The sequence below is a fragment of the Podarcis liolepis genome (genome assembly GCF_965112155.1).
Source record: "Podarcis liolepis genome assembly, chromosome: W".
Taxonomy (NCBI): domain Eukaryota; kingdom Metazoa; phylum Chordata; class Lepidosauria; order Squamata; family Lacertidae; genus Podarcis; species Podarcis liolepis.
In genome coordinates, this window is record NC_139568.1 from 7,234,246 (window position 1) to 7,252,880 (window position 18,635).

Here is an 18,635-nt window from a genome sequence, read left to right on the forward strand (position 1 = left end):
GCTCCGGACCCCCGAAACCGGGTTTCCCCGCGAGTAGGGGAGGCGCAAAAGGTGCCCACCGAATGCCACGTTCACAGGCTTCTCCCGCCTGTGATTTTTTGCGGGTCTCCGCCTTTGCCGTGGCGGCCAGACCCAGATTCCCACGGAGCAAATTCCTCCCGATCAGAGGAATTCCGCCATTACCGGAGGCACCTCCCCAGAAGTAGGAAGGGATTCAGTCTCAAGGGGTAACCGATGGGCTGATAAAGCAGCCCAGATGGTCGCGCTTCGCCCCCCAAACAACGAGTCCGAATTCCAAGCCTTACAGTTTCCTGTCGACATTGACCCTACACAAATATACAAATCAGCCCTAGAGGAGGAAAAAACCATGTGGGAATCTATGGACGCTACTGAATAAAATGGCATCTGGATTCTCCCCGACGGCAGAACCGTCATGCCAAAAGCCTGGATTCCAAAATTGGTGAGGATCCTTCACCAACAAACACATTGGGGAAAAGAGAGGTTAATGGAGCATATTAAGAGGTCTTGGTACGCTCCAGGGATAGCAGCCGCAGCTACAGCAGCCTCAAAAAGAACTGCATCACCTGTCACAACTTCAAGCCCAAGCGTGAGCCCAGAAAACCGCCAGGGGCTAGACCATGGGCCTTTGTCCCCTTTGAAAGTTTACAACTGGACTTTATCGATTTGCCCCAATGTCAGGGCTTCAAACATGCCCTAATCATAGTAGACCAATTCTCCTCCTGGGTGGAGGGATTTCCCTGCCGAAAAGCTACCGTGTCAGTAGTTGCTAGGGCCCTCCTACAGGACATTATATGGAGTGCCCCGCCGGTTGGGCAGTGACAGGGGAACCCATTTCACTGCCGATGTAGTACAACAGGTGACCAGGGCCCTCCAAATAAAGTGGGATCTCCATACGCCATACCATCTACAATCCTCTGGCCAAGTAGAACGTATGAACCAAGAGATAAAAATACAACTGGGAAAACTTTGCAGGCTCACTGGACTGAAATGGGTAAATGCACTCCCACTGGTCCTCCATAACATACGGAGTGCCCCAACTGGACCTTTGAAACTGTCCCCGTTTGAACTCCTATTCGGGAGACCCCCTCCCATTTATAACACCTTATTCCCCCTCTCAGAACTCGAGGTGGGGGAAGCAGAACTTACTAACCATATTATTCAGCTTCAGAAACAGCTGCAGTGCCTCCACCAGTACGCGGCTATCGGGGGACAGAACCTGCCCATTGACGTCCAAGCCCACTCCTTCCATCCAGGTGACTGGGTCCTGGTCAAGGTCTATCAGAAGCTACCCCTCCAGCCTGCCTGGGAAGGTCCCTACCAAGTACTTCTGACCTCACCAACTGCTGTGAAAGTGGGGGAGAAAACCACGTGGCTACGTCACACGAGGTGCAAGGCGGCACTGCCACCCCAGGAGACGCAGGAGAGCCTCGGAGAGGATTACACCTTCGAAACCCCACCTCTTTCGGCGACCTCCTACATCGATGACGACGAGGAACAGACCGGACCAGATCGGAGCCAGAATCGGGCTCAACAGACTGGACCAGATCGGGGCCAGAATCGGGCACAACAGACCGGACCAGATCGGGGCCAGAATCGGGCTCAACAGACCGGACCAGATCGGGGCCAGAATCGGGCCCAACAGACCGGACCAGATTGAAGGAATGGGTTTCCAAAACCCAAAACTGACTGTGCAGGCAGTTTTTAAACTGCACCAAAATCCCCATTTCTCCTTAGCTAAAATGCATAAACTTTAGCCCTTGAGCAAATGCAAAACAAGAACACAGCTCTCTCCCTTATCAGTTTGACGGCAAGACTGGCCTTGACTTTACCAGTAGAACAGAGACAGACATATCTTATGTCCTGACCACAAATGACGCAGAGACCCAAGTCTGGGCCTAACGCCAGAGCATGTTCTTGGAAGTAGTGACCTCTTGCTCCAAGATAGGAGTAGGAACAGGACTATCCTTTTATGGTCAGTAGTACAGGAAGGAAGATCCTTTTATGGTTGAGAGTACCAGAGCAGGAACATATGTGATGTCAACCTGCGTATACAAGTTGACATGGCTGGGTAAGGGGGAGAGGATGCCTGGAGGGTATATATACTGCATGAAACTTGTCATTTCTTTGGACTTGCTGTGGACTCACCACGCAAGTGCCTTCTGCTATCCGGAGAGCAGAATAAACTCTTTCTTTGAACCAACTCGGTGTCATTTTGACTTCCTTCCTCCTGTCACGGAGCAACGCAGACCCAATCGGTGAACTCCAATAAGGCTACAAGATCGGGGCCAGAATCGGGCCCAACAGACCGGACCAGACGCCACATCACCCAACTGGACCTCCGAAATCATCCCAGACACCGACGCCATCAAATTACGCTTTAAACGGGTTTGACAGCTCGTTTGACAGCTCCGTAGACCGCTCTAATCCTGGCTTCCTAACAGCTCGTTTGACAGTTCGTTTGACAGTTCATTTGACAGCTCGTTTGACAGCTCCATAGACTGCCTTCCTCCCCGCTTCCCTGACAGCTAGTTTGACAGTTCGTTTGACAGCTCCATTGACTTCTATGCTCACAACTCCGTTTCCACATTTGACAGCTCGCCTCTTCTTCCCTTCCTTCAGCCTCTCTTTTAGGACAGCAGCCCTGCCTGGAGAGGGAAGGGGGCTGCTAGGAAGGTCGTCAAAGCATCAAGGCATTGATGAGCCAAAGAATGCAATGAAAACTCTCTTAGAGCCAGAGTGACTGACAGGAAGACTGACAGAACGCCTGTCTGTTGCAGTTGATGGCTGAAGAGTTGAGAAACGGAGAAGGGGTAGAGGGGGGGTGTATAGTGGCTAGAATTCTGGACTAGGAGGACCTGGGAGATCCGAGTGCAAATCCCCACTCAGTCATGAAGTGCACTGTTTGATGTTGGGTCCAGTCACTCTCATCCTAGTCTGCCTAACAGGTTTGTTGTGAGGGGAAAAACAGGGGGAAAGGCAAGCCGTAAATGCCACCTTGAACTGCTTGGATGAAAAGTGGGCTATGAATGTAATAAAAAGCATCCCAAAATAATGATCATGGAAGGTACCCCGGGGGTCATCTAGTCCAACCCCCTGCAATGCAGGAATATGCAGCTGTACCTTATGGGAATCGGGCCTGCAACCTTGGTGCTATCTGCAGCTCCCTCTAACCAGCTGAGCTGCAATGAGATTTGAGGGAGAATGGGAAGGCGGGTGGGAAGAGAAGTTAAGCTGTTCAGGAAGAGGTTGAATTCCATGGGGATGCTGGCTGTGTGGGGGACCCCAAGCCCTCGCCCCAGAAGATTACAAAAAAGAAGCAGACGAAATCCTACTTACAGATTCACGATGCTGGCCATCTCTTCAGGTGAAATCCCCTCCTGTTTAAACTCAACTGCTTTAAAATGCTCACACAACACTAACTCTGAACCTTGCCTCTAACCGTATTGCTACTCCTCTCTGTCTAAAATATACAGGAAAATATATGCACAAAATATACAAATGAAAATGAAATGATAAAGTGAAAGCATTTGCTGAAATACAGTAGAGAACTCATGCCTCCTGAGTTGAGGGAGGCCTTGCTTTGCATGCAGGAGATCCCAGGTTCAGTCCAGGATCTCCACCAGACAGGGTTGGGACTGTCCCCTGTTTGAAAACCCTGCAGCGCTGCTGCCAGTCAGTGTAGGCAGTGCTAGGCTAGATTGACTCTGTCAAGTGCAACTTCCTATAATGCTCCTCTTATACGATTTCTCGAAACACAAGCAAGCTACCTTATCAACGAGTTGTGAGAGTTCATTCATGACTTTTAACAAACAGCAGAAACCATTTTATTATTTCTATGAGAGTACAGAAATCCTGAATATGAAAGGAAGGAAACTTCCTGCCTCTGCAATAAAGGCAGCTGCACTGCTAGGTGAGCTGTCCCGATGCCAACTGAAACAGACCCTCCAAAGATTCAAAGGTGAAAAGGGAATTTTGAGCACCTGAGCACAACTGGGCCGTCTTCTGCGTTAACGTGAAGTGCAGGAAGTGATTGCCTTGAGCAGGGGTAGGCAACCGAAGGCCCGGGGGCCGGATGCGGCCCAATCGTCTTCTCAATCCGGCCCACGGACAGTCCGGGAATCAATGTGTTTTTCCATGAGCAGAATGTGTCCTTTCATTTAAAATGCATCTCTGGGTTCTTGGTGGGGCATAGGAATTCGTTCATTTTCTCTCTCCAAAATATAGTCCGGCCCCCCACATGCTGTGAGGGACGGTGGACAAGGCCACGGCTGAAAAAGGTTGCTGACCCCTGGCCTTGAGCCTCCTCAGGACTGGCGCAGGGGCATGCGCTCCTCTTAGCCAAAGCCCCAATAACTGCAAGCGTGGAGCCACACAAACACGCCTGATCTCGACACTGTCTTGGGGGAAACTCCCGATGCTGGAAAATTCATGTGCTCAATTTCTGCACATTGAGACAGGAGCCAAAGAAAGCACACGCAGAGTAGGAGGGCTCATAAAAAAGGTTTCTTTGGGAGGGGGTGGGTTGAGGTTTGCTCCGATGTGAAAGCTAAAGAGCAGCCTTTCACGGAGAAAGGAGCAGAGTAAGGCGGAAACTACTGGGACCCGTGTTTTCCAGGCACGCTCATGGGAGGGATGAGTCCAGCATTGCATTGTTGGGTCATATTTTCTTGCGTTTCTCTGAGAAAGAAAACTTGGATGCAATTATCTAAGACGCATGTCGAAAAAGAAACATAAAAGAATTAAATGATACAGACTTCCAACAGATTTATAGTCGTCAAAAAACCGAGCTGAAGAAGGCGTGTACTCCGAAACAGGGCCCTGTCCTGGTCACCACTACTGAGTCGTACATCTGATTCACACTCCGGATACTCCTTTTTGGCCCTATTTGATCCTTTATTCTTTAATCTTTATTCTGATTTTATATAATATGGACTCTTTTTGACTGCTATTGAGACTTGTATAAAACAATTGTTGTTCACTGGTATTTCATATATCACTGTATATTTGAAACTACATTATTTCTGTACTTAAATGTTGTATCCAAACTTACCATTACTTTAAAACTATCATACTTACACGTTGTGTTTAAATTTACTACTAGCTTCAAACTGTTATTCTTAGCAGAATATACACGTTTTTCATTTCAACTCTTGAGTAGGAATTATTCCTTATATTGAAACTTTTGGCCAGAGTTCTTGATATATCCTTTTCAGTGCAAGAGGCTATGGGCATTTGAAGAAGCCCATCATAATCTTTACATGAAATGTATCTTTAGAACACCGGTGGCGTCATGTCCCCATTTGTTGCCTTAGTTTCTCCATCAGTGCACCACCCACAATTTGCCATCATATTGGCATCAGGTGTTTTCCAGGCCAGTGAATGTCAGCAACCCCTTCTTCTAAAGCTGCTTCCCCAGTTTCATCCCAAATAGAAAGAAATGCCATTTGGTAGCCCATTGAGAAGCTTTGGGAAGTAATGAAATACATTTCTGAAAGTTATTTATGGATGCACAAGGTCACCACATCTTTGCTTAAGGTGAATGGAAAGGAACATTTCCCCAGGCGGCACACCACTGTCCCCGAATCTCGTCCGCTGCTTGGTCATTTCAACAGATTGTGTGTCTTAGTAAGATTTTGTACATTTCAGAAAGCTTTCCCTTGCCTACAAATGAAGTGCATGATTTTTCAAAAACTTATTAATGCCCCGTGCTTTTACTTCTGGTGTGGTAAAAAATTGCAGAACCTGGCTATCATTTAAAGCAGTGTAAGATGCTGGTTTACGTTTCCCCTCACATTTGGTGACTAGATAGGGATATGCAGTTTTGTGTTTTGTTTTTTGAAGAGTTCCTAAGGAGTCCTGCTGCTTCCGAGTTTTATTTTGGGGGTTGTTGTTGTTTTTGTTTACAAAAAGGTAATCCAGTTGTAACCTTTTTCTAGGTACAATTCTGTACATTCTGGTACTACCTGTTCACTCATGGTCCCTCCAAATCCCTTTGTTTCTTTTAGCACTGTGTCGTTGTGTATCTGCTACCTTTGCTTACAGAATTTCTCCTGAGGGGCGCTTTGAACATGTCCCGTAATACATGTGGATAAAAATTTGTTAATTTCAAAAGCCATTTTATTTCTTCCATGATTTTCCTCTGTTGTTAATTTATTTTGTAAACGCAAGTGGGGTTTAGTCACCAGAGAGCTGGATTCTGTGGTTTTGCTGAATAGGTCATGGTCATTTCAAGAGCCATAGGGCCTGAGATGGTTCCAGCTCTAACTTACGTGTAAGATTAGGAGTCCAAGAATGTGGAATCAGTACTGCAGAAGGTCAGTTCTGACATACTTCCCCCCTAAATAGTGGGTGAAGTCCTTTTGGAAAGGACTCAAAGCTTTCAAAGTGTCAAGTTTTGCTTTACTGAAGGACTGTCCATATCTAATCTATTAGAACACTGAACCCTCCTCCCCACTCCAGGAATTTTGCTATCCAGTTGCTCATCTCATTCCCATGGAGGACATTCCAAGAAAGAAAAGTGGGTTTGCATTTGGATAATAAAAGTTTCCAGTCGAGTAGATTTATATATTTTAGAGAAGGTAAGCAACTTAAAATGACCACAGACCCAGTAAAACTCATTACAAAGAGAAGAGAAACAACATTTAAAAGCAGATACAAATAATGAGGCATTATTCTTTTCTCAAGAAGCCAGCAAAATTTCATTTTTCCTGTTTCGTTTTAAGCATGCTTTTTATTCAAGTTTTTAACAAACAACAAGGTGGTAAGCTGCTGAATATAGGCAGACCATCATTTCTCAAGGGCCATTCCAAATGTGTACAATTGATGGCTCCCAAGTAAGCTGCACCCTGTGAGTCCAGAGGTCCACTGGTGCCATTGTCCCTGTTAGCATTTTGAAAGCAAGGGTGCCAAGATTTCATCAAGCTGTCTGCCTTGATGAGACTTGCAGTGAGGATCCCTTTGATAAGCCATCGGCAATGCATAAAGGAGGGCAGGTGGCTTGGTGAGCAGGGAAAGTCTTTCAAAGATTTGGACCAGCGATGTGCCTTTGCTTCGGGCAAAGGGTGATGGTGGATGGATCCTAGCTACCTAACTCAGCACTGTCTGTACTGATTGGCAGTGGCTCTACAAGGTTCCAGGCAGGTGATGTTTTCAGTTTCACCTGGAGATGCTGGAGACTGTTCTGGGACCTGCATCACCAGCGAGCTCTGGTCCTCCCTTAAGGAGTTAGGCGGCTCAATGGTCTGACTCTGTGGAAGCCACCATGCTATTCCCCTTTAAATTAGCCATTTCGACAGAAAACATGAGAACTGGAATTTTGCTCTTGAATGGATTTTTGGATCGCCTGCATGCCAAGCACATACTTCTCCCACTGGGCCAGCACCCTTCCTCAGTGACTGAGCTCTCATTGCACACAGCCACCCAGCAAGCAAAAAAATGTTCTTGTTAGAAGGGCAGAGTGGGGAGCAAGAGATTCAGGGGCCGGTTTTAGACCCACAGTGCTCGGGTTTATTCTGTTGCCTGCTTGACATTGTGCCTCCTTCCCCCCTACCTTTTATTCCTATGAAAGTTTCACAGTGTCGCTGCTTGGGATTCTGGATAATCTATGGTGTTTTTCTTTTCAGTTTTTTTAATTAATTTTCCAAAAAATATTTAAGACAAACAAGCAAACAAACAAACATACATACATACATCCTAATTGTAATTAAACCAATCTTGATAACATTGTTAAGTGACTTCCTCAAATCCCCCTGGTTGAATTTCATTGTATTTCATTTTAACAGTTTTCCAAAATCAATCTTCTCAAAAACAACAACAACAACAACTTGATCACTTCACATCTTTCATTCTTTCTAATCTAGTTTGAAACATCTTAATTCCTATCCTTACATATTTAAATCCTAAGCCTATCTCATATTTGCAAGCTTTTCCAGTTAGGTTATCTTGACATATTCAGCTAAATAATCTTTGAATTTTGTCCATTCTTCATGGTACTCCTCCTCCTTCTGGTCGCGGACTCTTACCGTCAGGTGGGCTAGCCCCGGGATTCTGGAGAATCTATGTGACTAGATGCTTGTAATGTATGCCAGGCAATCTGGCACAAGTGGGTAGGGTTGCCATCCGCTGGGATTTGGCCGTTGGAAACAAGTGTCCATGCGGGAAACGCTTGAATGTCCAGGAAAATCCAAAGGTATAGCAATTCTACACGTGGGGAGTAGGGACGCAAGCGCAAATCAGAATAAAGCAAAGGCTGGGAAAGTTCAAACAGAAACACACACACACTATTCCTCAAGATTTGTCTTTAAGACACAGGATCATAGAATTGTGGAGTTGGAAGGGACACCGAGGACCATCTAGTTCCCTTATTCCCAATCAGGGGTCCGTGGCCCCATCCCTTGCCTCCCTCCAACTAATTTCCTCTCATTTTGGCATGGCAATAGCATACATTTTATGGGCGGTCTTGTTGTTTTTAGTATACCTAAAATCCTTTGCTTATTACCCCACATTTTGAACCCGCAGCCCTGAGATTAAGAGTGTCACGCTCTACCAACTGAGCCACCCCACTGTATTGATCCCACACCTCCCCTCTTGACGAAGCTGCCTGCAAAGCTGATCTGCCGAGGAAATGTCCTTCTGCAGGCATGGTTTCAATCCAAACAGCAAATACTAGTGGTCAACTCCAAAAGTGCGGTCAAGAAACCCTGCTTGCCAAAGAACAATTGAACACACCCTTGAAGCTCCTTTGCAGCCATGTCTTTACCTTGACACCACGTATGATGCTAGATGTGGGGCCTGCGGGCCTGTCAAGATTCCCCACCTCTGCTCTATCTAGCCCGGCTGATGTTTTCAAATGGGGGTTAAAGCTGTGAAGCTGTTTGGATGCATGACTGGACTTGACTGTGGGCATTTCATTGTGCTGTGTCCCAGAGCCTTAAGGATGGGGTGGCCTAGGAACCTAAGCCACCAGGTATATAAAAGTGAGGTCCACTCCAGCAAACTTCATCCTGGATAGCACAAAGAACAATCCAGCCCTGGGGTGCATAATGAGAGGTCGAGGAATGCCACAATGGAGAGAAGCCCATCACCAAGAGAGCTGGCACAAGGGCTGAGAATTGTATCCCGCCTGCTTTCCACAGTAGCATTCCTACTCCCCTTCTCCTGATTTGGGGCAATGGGAGAGTGAACTCATTCCCCGCTTCTTCTAGTGGCGAGTCTCAGAGAGCCGCTTTGCTAGGGAGAGACAGACAATGGTTGGGAACACTTGGGTTCTTCTGAGCCGCTCTAAGGAAGACCGTATGCTGGATGTCCCACCCGCTGCCGCTCCACCAAGGTGCCACTATACTCACAGCAGGAGTTTGTAAGAGCGAGTCGGTAGCTAAGATATAAATCAATTGGGACGTTTGGAACCTGCACACCCCAAAACAGGTACTGGATTCCAGCCCACACCCATCCTTTCAATGGTACCGTCCCCCTCAGCTCACCTGGTGGCAGGCATTCTGGAAGAGGTGGTCCACCAAAAGCCAGATCTCCTTGGCCGCTCAGTGGAGTCATCACCATCCTGGGGTACGATATCCAGAAACTGCTTCTCCTGGAGGTCCAATGACAAGCGGGACTGGCATGAGAGCCTGACAGAATGTGTGCCTGTATGCATTCTTTCCTTGCTCCAGCTGGGTGGACAAGTCTTGCCCTCTGAGGCCACAACTAGGGCTGGGCGATAGCTGGCTTTCAACACGGTGATATATCACTAGCTAAACATTGCAATACACCAATATAGCACGATGTCTGAAATAGGATGGAGCTATGTAGAGGCATTGGCTGGCTTCACGGTTTCCCCCGCATTGAGATTTTTGCTGCCCCCTGCAGGAGGGCAGGGGAAAGCTGAACCGGCAGAGTCCACAGGGGCTGCAGGAATCTCGAGAAACATTGTCTGGCTTCACAGTTTCCCCCCACATGGTGTTTTTTGCATAGTACACACACACACACACATCATGATTCACAATATATTGCCAGGTCAGAAATTATGAAACCAGTCTCACTATCTAGACTTCAAGCTGATTTGAAAATATATCTATTTTGACGTATCGCCCGGCCCTAGCCACAGCAAGCATCTCAAGGGGGAAAACAAAAAACAAATTGCTCGCACCCTAAAACCCAAGCTCCCCCTCCCCTATTAATATGCAGCTCGTAATCCTCCCACTCCGGATGTGCAGTTCACCCAAAAGCTTACTAAATATGCAGCTGTGGACATGAGGTTTGGCTAACATTTTATTTAAATTGCTGGAACCTGCCCTGGGACCTTAGGGTGAAGGGCAGGAAATAAGTAACAAAAACAGCAACAGAACATGGATGGGCCTTCATAGGTTGATGGGCTGCAGCCCCAGCCAGCATGATGAGATGATGGGGTCACATGTTCACCACCCCTTGTCTAGAGCACGTTGCAGAGGCAGTGGTAGAAACTGAACAACAGCTGGAGCCCCAGCCCACGACTTTGTCTGGGCAATGCAGCACACAGCAGCTGGTGAACCATGCCTCCGGTCTCCTTCCCATCTTCCTCTCCATAAATGTTCAGGGTGGTTAGTTCTATCTCAAGCTACCACATTCAAGAGAAAGAGAAAGAGAGGAGGGGGGAGCAAGAGAGCTTTAGGAGCACAGCAATGGCAAGCAGCCCATCACTAAAAGGAGTTGGCAAGGATGGAGAATTTGATCCCCTCATCCCCAGGGCAGCTGTGGATTAGGACCCAGTTAATCCCCCCTCCCCCCCCCGCCAATACTCCCCGCCCCTGTCTTGAGAGAGAGAGAGAGAGTGCATTGGTGTGGGGAATGACACATGCTGTATCAGAGTCTTAGTGCAAGAGTAGCTGGTGCCTGCTAAAGAACACAGGAGCCTTGCTGGGTTAGATCAGCATTTTTGTTCCCACAATGGCCAACCACATGCACTTGGGAGTCCATAGGGACACGGGGACAAGAGCACTCTGTCCATCATGTTCCCCAGAAACTGGTCATCAAAAGCATGTGGTTTGTGATAATAGTGGCAAGAAATAGCCACTGATAAACATATCCTCCATGGTTCTAAATGTCTACAGCTGTCCAAATTGACAGTCACCACTGTCTCCTTGTGGCTAGGATAATACACCCAAGTAGATCTGATTTCGAGAGGAGTGACATTTCCCTGAGCCACCCCAAAGCAGCCACTACCGCTTCCCAAATGCCAGTGCTCAGGTGGTAAGAGTAAGCCAGAGTGGCATAGCCTGTGCAGCAGTGGCTGAGCACAGAGACAAGGAGAAAACTGGCTCTTGGGGCCAGAGGGGGCTGGCGCCTGCATCATGAGACTGGGCTTTCTGCCTCCCGTGCTGCCAATCGCAAGCGGACCCAGAGTCAAGCAGCGCAAAATCAGTGACAAGCAGTGCTGGCAAATTCTGGTTTCGTCTCCGTTCTCCTCTGCCGAGTTCTACAAGGGCCACGTTGATACTAGGGAAGAGACCAAAGCAGAGAGCTAGAGCCACCACCTGGACTGGATTTGAGTCAGAAGGCAGGCAGGTGCGGGTTGCCTGAGAGGAAAGTCAGGTTGGTGGGGTAGTGCCTGGTTTGCCCTAAGGGACCAGCTGCCACTGCATGGAGCAGCTGCTGATCGTTGACAAGGGCAACTCCATTTACGTGCCTTCGAGGCACATGCACACTGCCGCAAAGCTGGAAGGGGCACTTGAAGGGGCAAAAATGTCCCCCCCAAGAGCACAAAAGCGGCAAAGTGGCATGTGTTACGGAAAAATCTGGGTGCGCGGTTGTACTAACACCCAGCTCGTCGGATAGAGTCCGCGGGTCCTTGCGGAGAAGAAAGGAGCTCAGCCGGACACAGGAGCAAAATACGAAGATCCGAGTTTATTGCGCAACAGGTTCAAAATGGCATTGAACCCCGAGAATGGGGTGACATAAGCTTTTAAAAGTTCCCTCCATAACCCAGAATACAGTGCAGGAAACGTCATGAATACATTATGGGAAGGTCATGTTTCGCGAATTACATCATGAATATATTTTATACGTCATGAATAGATTAAGGAGGGGTGGGATTACATTCATTAACATTTCGGATGAGGGAGGGGGAATATGCAGAGCAAGAAATATACATAGATAAACATTTATTGAGCACCGGGGGTGGCAGGACAATGGGCCAAAGATATGCATCGTCTGCCACTTAGTATTGCCCGGAGGAAGGGTTTGGCGAAGCTATCTGACAGGATTAAGAAGTTCCTGTGTACGTGACCTGCCGCTTCGGGGATTATGGAAGTAGGGATAGCATCATGGAGTCCAAGGGGAGCTGAGTTGAATGACACCAAGAGTGAGGGAATCGGAGCTACGGTTGATTTTATATCAATTTCCAAAGGTTTCAATGCTTTCTAGCCTATTCCGTACTATGAATCAAAAGCGGAAACAGAATGGATACATTTTAGTAAGAATGGATACATTGTAGCAGGATTTTGACAGTTTTACGAGGTCTCTGGTTTCGGATCCATTGTTCTCGCAGTGGGGGGCCGTCAACAGCTTGTCAGGGGTGAAATGAGGCGTGCAGTAGCTCCCTGAGCTAGCTCCTGCAGGGCGAATGCATGGCTGTGATTGGCTAAAGCGCGGCCATAGGAATCAGCGGGGAAATAGGAACACCCGGTCTACTCGTTCTAAGTATGGAGCGCAGATAGGCATAGGAAAAGATAGGGGAATATTTGAGCTTATTTCGCTCGTGGAAGGAAGAGGGAGAGAGGGGTCTGGGAAAAGTGTGGTGCTTGTGTAACGGTGAGGGGGCTGAGGGTGAGCGTATGGTGGGCACCCTCGAGGTCATCGCCTCGGACGTTCCTGGAAAGGAGGGAGGAAGAGGAGCCCCCCCCCTTCCGTTCCGTATCAGTCCCCCATTCGGAGATAGATTTGCATTAAAGTTCTGAAGGAACTTGCAAATCCTTTCTCCGCACCCTAGAGTTCAGTGATCTCGTATTCTCCTTCTCCCATGTGTCTCATCCGTATATATTCTGGGAAGGTCGGGATGTTCTGGGAGCGAGAGTATGCCCTGAGTGAGAAGGGGGGAGGAGAGGTCGGGCAATGACAGAGAGAGCAGCAAGAGGGAACGCAGTGTATAGTACAGCAGAAGATAGAGATACAGAAAATAACAATGAGGGCGGTAAGGAGCACAGTTTTCAACAACTGTCGGAGCCATCCCAGTTTAGGCAACCATCCCCATAAGTCCAATTCAGAAAGTCCCTCGTGCTGGATATTATCCAACCTCCCTGCCAGCTCGTGGATATTGTTAAGATGTCCGGTTATGTTCAAGGATTGATCAGTTACATACGTGCAGCACTCTGTGCCTATAAGTGCACAGGTGCCTCCCTGACTGGACAGAAGGAAGTCCATCGCAATCCTCGTCTGTAAGCTTAACTGTCTTACCTCGGATAATTCAGACATAAGGGAGTCTGTGATCTGGGTCGCCTCCTGCATGAATTTAAGGAGGATGTCAGTGAGTCGGAGAATATCCACATGGTTTGAGCCGGCACCGTAGGCGGGGAAAAGTGCTCGACCTACGGTCTCTCCATTCGCAGCAACGTCTGACAGATCCGACAGCTCTTTCTGCTCCCTCTTGTTCCTTTGTCTTCCGGGGGGTAGGTGGGGAACTATTCTAATTCCAGGAACAATGTAGCCGATGAAGCAGGATCCAGACATATGTGGGCTTACCCAGGTATATGCGCGATGTCCGCATACCCAGAATAAGCCGCTGAGGTAAGATTCCATCCTGCCTGACGCAAAAGTCTGCAGCAGCATGGAGTCCGTGGGCTGGGGTTTCCAGTCCAAGGGATGTCCAACGACAGCGGCCCAGGCGGTGGTGAGGTTAGGAAAAGTCCGGGGACCCCTAGTGTTGGTGACGGTGACTAGGCCAGTTGGTAGGATTTCGAGAGCGTATGTACATGTACTGGATCCAATGAAGGTTCCTTCTCCGGAGAAGCGGCGGCAAAGGGGTCCCTTTGTAGGGCCGGTGAGGTAGAGGTATTGATGTGTTAAGTTGAGAGTAGTTAGGTTCCAGGAGGTAACGTTTCCGGAACGGAACTGCTCCAGGGTCACTGGTACTGGGACGAGTGGAAGACTCTGCTGGAGGTGGCTGGGCGCGTGAGCACAGATCCAGCAGTCTGGGTAGGGCGCTTCCTTTGCCACCTGGCTGAGAAGTTTAATATAAGAGTTTTGTTCCTAGGATGAAAGGAGGTCTTCTCCGGGGAGTGCAGAGTCAGTGCCGACTTGCCGAGGTGCTGTGCCGACAGGGTGGAGTGGGTCGGTGGTGTTTAATAGTCGTCAATCCCTGGCGATACCGCCGCATCTCAGGGGTCCGACGTGGTCCCATGAGGGGGAGCGCGAAGGGTGTATAGGTGTTGGTTTCTGCTTTCCTTCACTGTGCAGCGAAAGGGCTTGTCACGAGACAGGTGTTTACATTCCACAGTCTGTACTGTTGGAGTTTCTCACGGGAAAGGGAGGCTGGATGTGACGTACACTGGTTTCCTGTTTTTCACTGTGTGATTCTCTCCGAGCTGTTGAGGAGAGAGGATGCATTTTTCTGCTCCGGCAGAGGCAAGATGTCTTTCTGTAATATACCAGCTTTGAACTATAAATAAAGCAATATAGAGTATGCAGCACGTACTCCTCATCCTTCCGCTGGGCACGGGACTCTGCTTTAAATCAACACGTGGTTATGGGCTCCAGAAGTCGAATCGGAGTGCCGGCAAAGGATCGGAATGCAGAGGGACAGATCGGATCGGAATCTGCTCTGCGCGTAAAAGTGATTGATGAGGTATGTGCTACTGCTCCGGGCAGCCTGCCAGCTTCTAGTTAATGGCTTTATGGCTTTATGGCTGGTCTTTGACACTTTAAAGCCGGTTTTGCCGGGAAAAGGCAAAAGGCTCCCAGGCACAAGTCACTATGCTGGGGAAATCGAAAGTAACTTTTAAGTGCGCTTTTGGAATAAAGCAGCTGCAGCAGTGACGCAGCAAGATTTAAAGCAGCATATATGACGCTGAAGGCTAATGCCAGAGTCATGATGGCCCTTCAGGATGCTTGTGGGATTCCTAAGCTCAACAAGAAAAACTATGTCGACTGGGTTTTGTATGCAGAGGCAATTCTGCGGAAAGAGGGTTTGTTTGAAGTGATTACAGACACCCCCCCAGTTCCAGTTACAGATGCATGGGAAGCTAAAGATTCCAAAGCAAGGGGAACTCTTACGTTGATAGTATCCCCAGAAGAGCTCTGTCTATTGCGTGATAAGACCTCAGCCAGAGAAATTTGGGACGCTTTGAGAGAGGCTCACTTAAGGACAGAAGCTGGATCCACTATGTTTTACTTTAACAAGCTGCATAATATGGCTCTTGCTGAAGGTGGAGATGTGCGTTTACATCTGATGGAGATGCAAAATCTGAGACATGAGCTGCAACAGAGAGGACTCAACTTTCCAGAGGCTGTGTATTCTTTCATGGTACTACAATCTTTGGGTTCAGGTTGGGAGTCTGTTGCAACCCAGATTGCTGTGCAGCCAACCGCTCAGCTGACAGTGGACTTTGTAACTGCCGTGATATTAAATGAAGCAGATCGCCGGGGTGCTAGCTGCATGGGCAAGGGGGAGTCTTCACAGACGTCATCCCATAGTGCAGTGGAACCACCAGATGGCGCCAAAGCTTTGAAGGCAGTGAAATGCTACTCGTGTGGACGTCTAGGCCATATGAAGAGGGAATGCAGATATCCCAGGGCCAAGACAGAGCAGCGCAGCGAAAGCTCATCGCGTGGAAAAGGCCGAGGCAAAGGCAAAGGTCCGGTGTCTAGGACAACGCAGCACAAGGCTATGGTTTCACGCTTCACTCCAAAGGTTGCAGAGGTCCAGAAGACGTCTAGATCTTTCTTCGTTGTTGATTCAGCGGCAACTCACCACATGTGCAATGATAAGAGACTGTTTGTGTCTTTTACACCGCAGGAAGGTGCGATTCACCAGGCGGATGACCACACTATTCCCAGTAAAGGCTACGGAACTGTTGTTCTTCACAGTTTGGACTTATCGATACAGAATGTGCTATACGTACCAGACGCCAAACATAATCTGCTCAGCGTTGGACAGCTGAATGAGCGGAACATTGACGTGTCCTTCAAGAACAAGAAGTGCATCATCACAAAGAAAAATGATTATGTATTGCATGCTGAATATGTTGATCGTTTGTTTGTTTTGTATTATGATGATGTTGTGCAGGATGACACTTGTTGCATTGCAGGTTCTAACAAAAGTTTGCATGCAGAATGTATTCATGATTTTCACCGAAAATTTGGTCATTTGCATTTTGAGGCAGTATCTAAAATGCCTGCCTTGGTTGAAGGTATGACTATTAAACCCTGCAGGTACCACATGAAGTGCAAAGCATGCGCAGCAAACAAGGTGAAAATGGCTGCGAAAGGTAAGGTGTCTAGTAGGCAAGCTACAGAACCATACCAGGTTGTTCATGCTGATTTGGTTGGACCACTAGCGCCCTCTTTGGGTGGCAATAGGTACTTCATGGTTCTCATTGATGCATTTTCTAGATATATTTTTGTGTACAATCTCAAGCAGAAATCAGAGGCTTTTCCTAGGTTCAAGGAATTCTGTGCTTGGTTGGAAAATGTGCATGGTAAGAAGATAAAGACTCTTTTCAGTGATCGCGGGGGAGAATTCACTTCTCAGCAGTTTGAAGCTTTTCTGACTGAGAAAGGAATTCAACACGATTTGTCTAGTCCTCGCTCGCCATGGCAGAATGGACTTGCGGAACGGGCAAATCAGACATTGCTTCAAGGGTTAAAAACCTTGCTGCATGATGCCAATCTTCCAGAGAGTTATTGGGCCGAAGCTCTCTCGTGTTTTATTTACAGTTACAATCGCAGGTTATCTTCAGCGATTGGTTGTACCCCCTATGAGAAGATGTTTGGCAAGAAGCCATACATCAAACACATGAAGATTTTTGGTTCTGACATGTGGGTTCACTCGCCACAAAACTCCAAGTTAGACAAGCGTGGATTGCATGGTATCTTTCTAGGTTATCAGAAAGGGTCTTACAGAATAATGATGACTGACTCTAAGACAATTAAGCTCACGAGAAGTGTTGAGTACAATGCAAAGTGGGGGGAGAATGTGGGAATTTTCCAATGTTATCCTGATGACGGTGATGAAACTGAGGATAGTCAAAAGCAACCACAACAACCCACACCCACTGATGAAGGTTCTGAGTCTGAATCTGAAACTGAATCGGGTGATTCAGAGGATTTCAAGAGTGCGAAAGCCTCTATGCGACCCTCTGAAAACTCTGATCAAGAATTGGAGGAACCATTGTTCACAATAGGTCGTTTTTCTCCTAAGAAGGAAGAGGAGAGTATTGAAGACTTAAGGCTAATTCGTAGGTCACAGAGAGCCACAAAAGGCAAACCTCCAAAGAGATTTGCTGATGAATTTGCTACGATAGCAGTAACAGCTATTAAAAGCTCCAAGAAGGTATTTGAACCTTCAAGTTTCCAAGAAATCCAGGGTTTGGATTCAAAGGAAGCTGAGCCATGGTTAAATGCCATGAAGGCTGAGCTTGATTCCTTAGAAAGGAACAAAACATGGTAGCTAGTTCCAGTAGTTCCAGGAATGAAACTGCTTGAAAGCAAATGGGTCTTCAAAGCGAAGACAGATCAAAATGGCAAGATAGTCAGACACAAAGCCAGATTGGTAGCCAGAGGTTTTGCACAGGTACCAGGTGAAGACTATCACGAGACCTACTCACCCACAGTGAGATATGAGAGCATTAGGCTTATGCTCAAGCTAGCTGCAGAGGAAAATCTACACATTAGTCACCATGATATTAATACAGCTTTTCTGTACGGATCTCTGGATGAATCACTTTATATGCTTCCACCTGATGGCGTACAGGTAAAACAGGGATTTGTTTGTGCTCTGAAGAAATCCCTTTATGGTCTCAAACAAAGTGCACGGTGTTGGCACACAAAACTCACTGAAGTATTGTTTTCTCTAGGTTTTCAGCAAGGGAAAGCTGATCCATGTGTATTTGTCAAAGAAGAGGGGCAAAAGAAATTGTACTGTTTGTTTTATGTTGATGATTTATTATTCTTTTGGAAAGATGTCGCAATGTACAATAACGCCCTAGCTCAACTGAAAGAGCACTTTGACATGAAAGATCTTGGTGAGGTAAACAACTACCTATCTCTGGAAATAGAGAAAGATCGAGATGGTAACATTCTAGTACACCAGTCACGGAAAATTGCTGATGTGTTAAGCAAACTAAACCTGATGGATGCTAACCCTGTAGACACACCGATGACAACAGGTTATCAGGTAGATGACACTGAAGAAGCATTTTCTGACACTACACTGTACAGAAGTGTGCTAGGCAAGCTAAACTTCATTGCCAGATGTTCAAGACCAGACATTGCTGTTAGCTGTAATTTGCTAAGCAGACAAGTCAACAATCCTAGTGTCAAGGATTGGAAAGCTCTGAAACGCATAGCGCGGTATTTGAAAGGCACTATGCATTACAGACTGAGATTTAACAATAAGAAGTCTGGTGGTCTTGAGATATTTGCAGATGCAA

At 47.4% G+C, this 18,635-nt stretch overlaps 1 long non-coding RNA gene and 1 pseudogene across 2 annotated transcripts in view; one reads left to right on the forward strand and one right to left on the reverse strand.

The window, feature by feature from the left end:
- The window catches only part of LOC310697729, an 861,879-nt gene that overhangs the window by 714,723 nt on the left and 128,521 nt on the right, over positions 1-18,635 (forward strand). The gene's annotated exons all lie outside the window — the stretch shown is intronic.
- Positions 1-18,635, reverse strand: part of LOC310697815 (inositol polyphosphate 5-phosphatase OCRL-like) — a 127,319-nt pseudogene that overhangs the window by 72,818 nt on the left and 35,866 nt on the right. Inside the window, exon 15 of the transcript in view lies at positions 9,501-9,631. The product of the transcript in view is annotated as an inositol polyphosphate 5-phosphatase OCRL-like (transcript). The remainder of the gene's footprint in view (positions 1-9,500; positions 9,632-18,635) is intronic.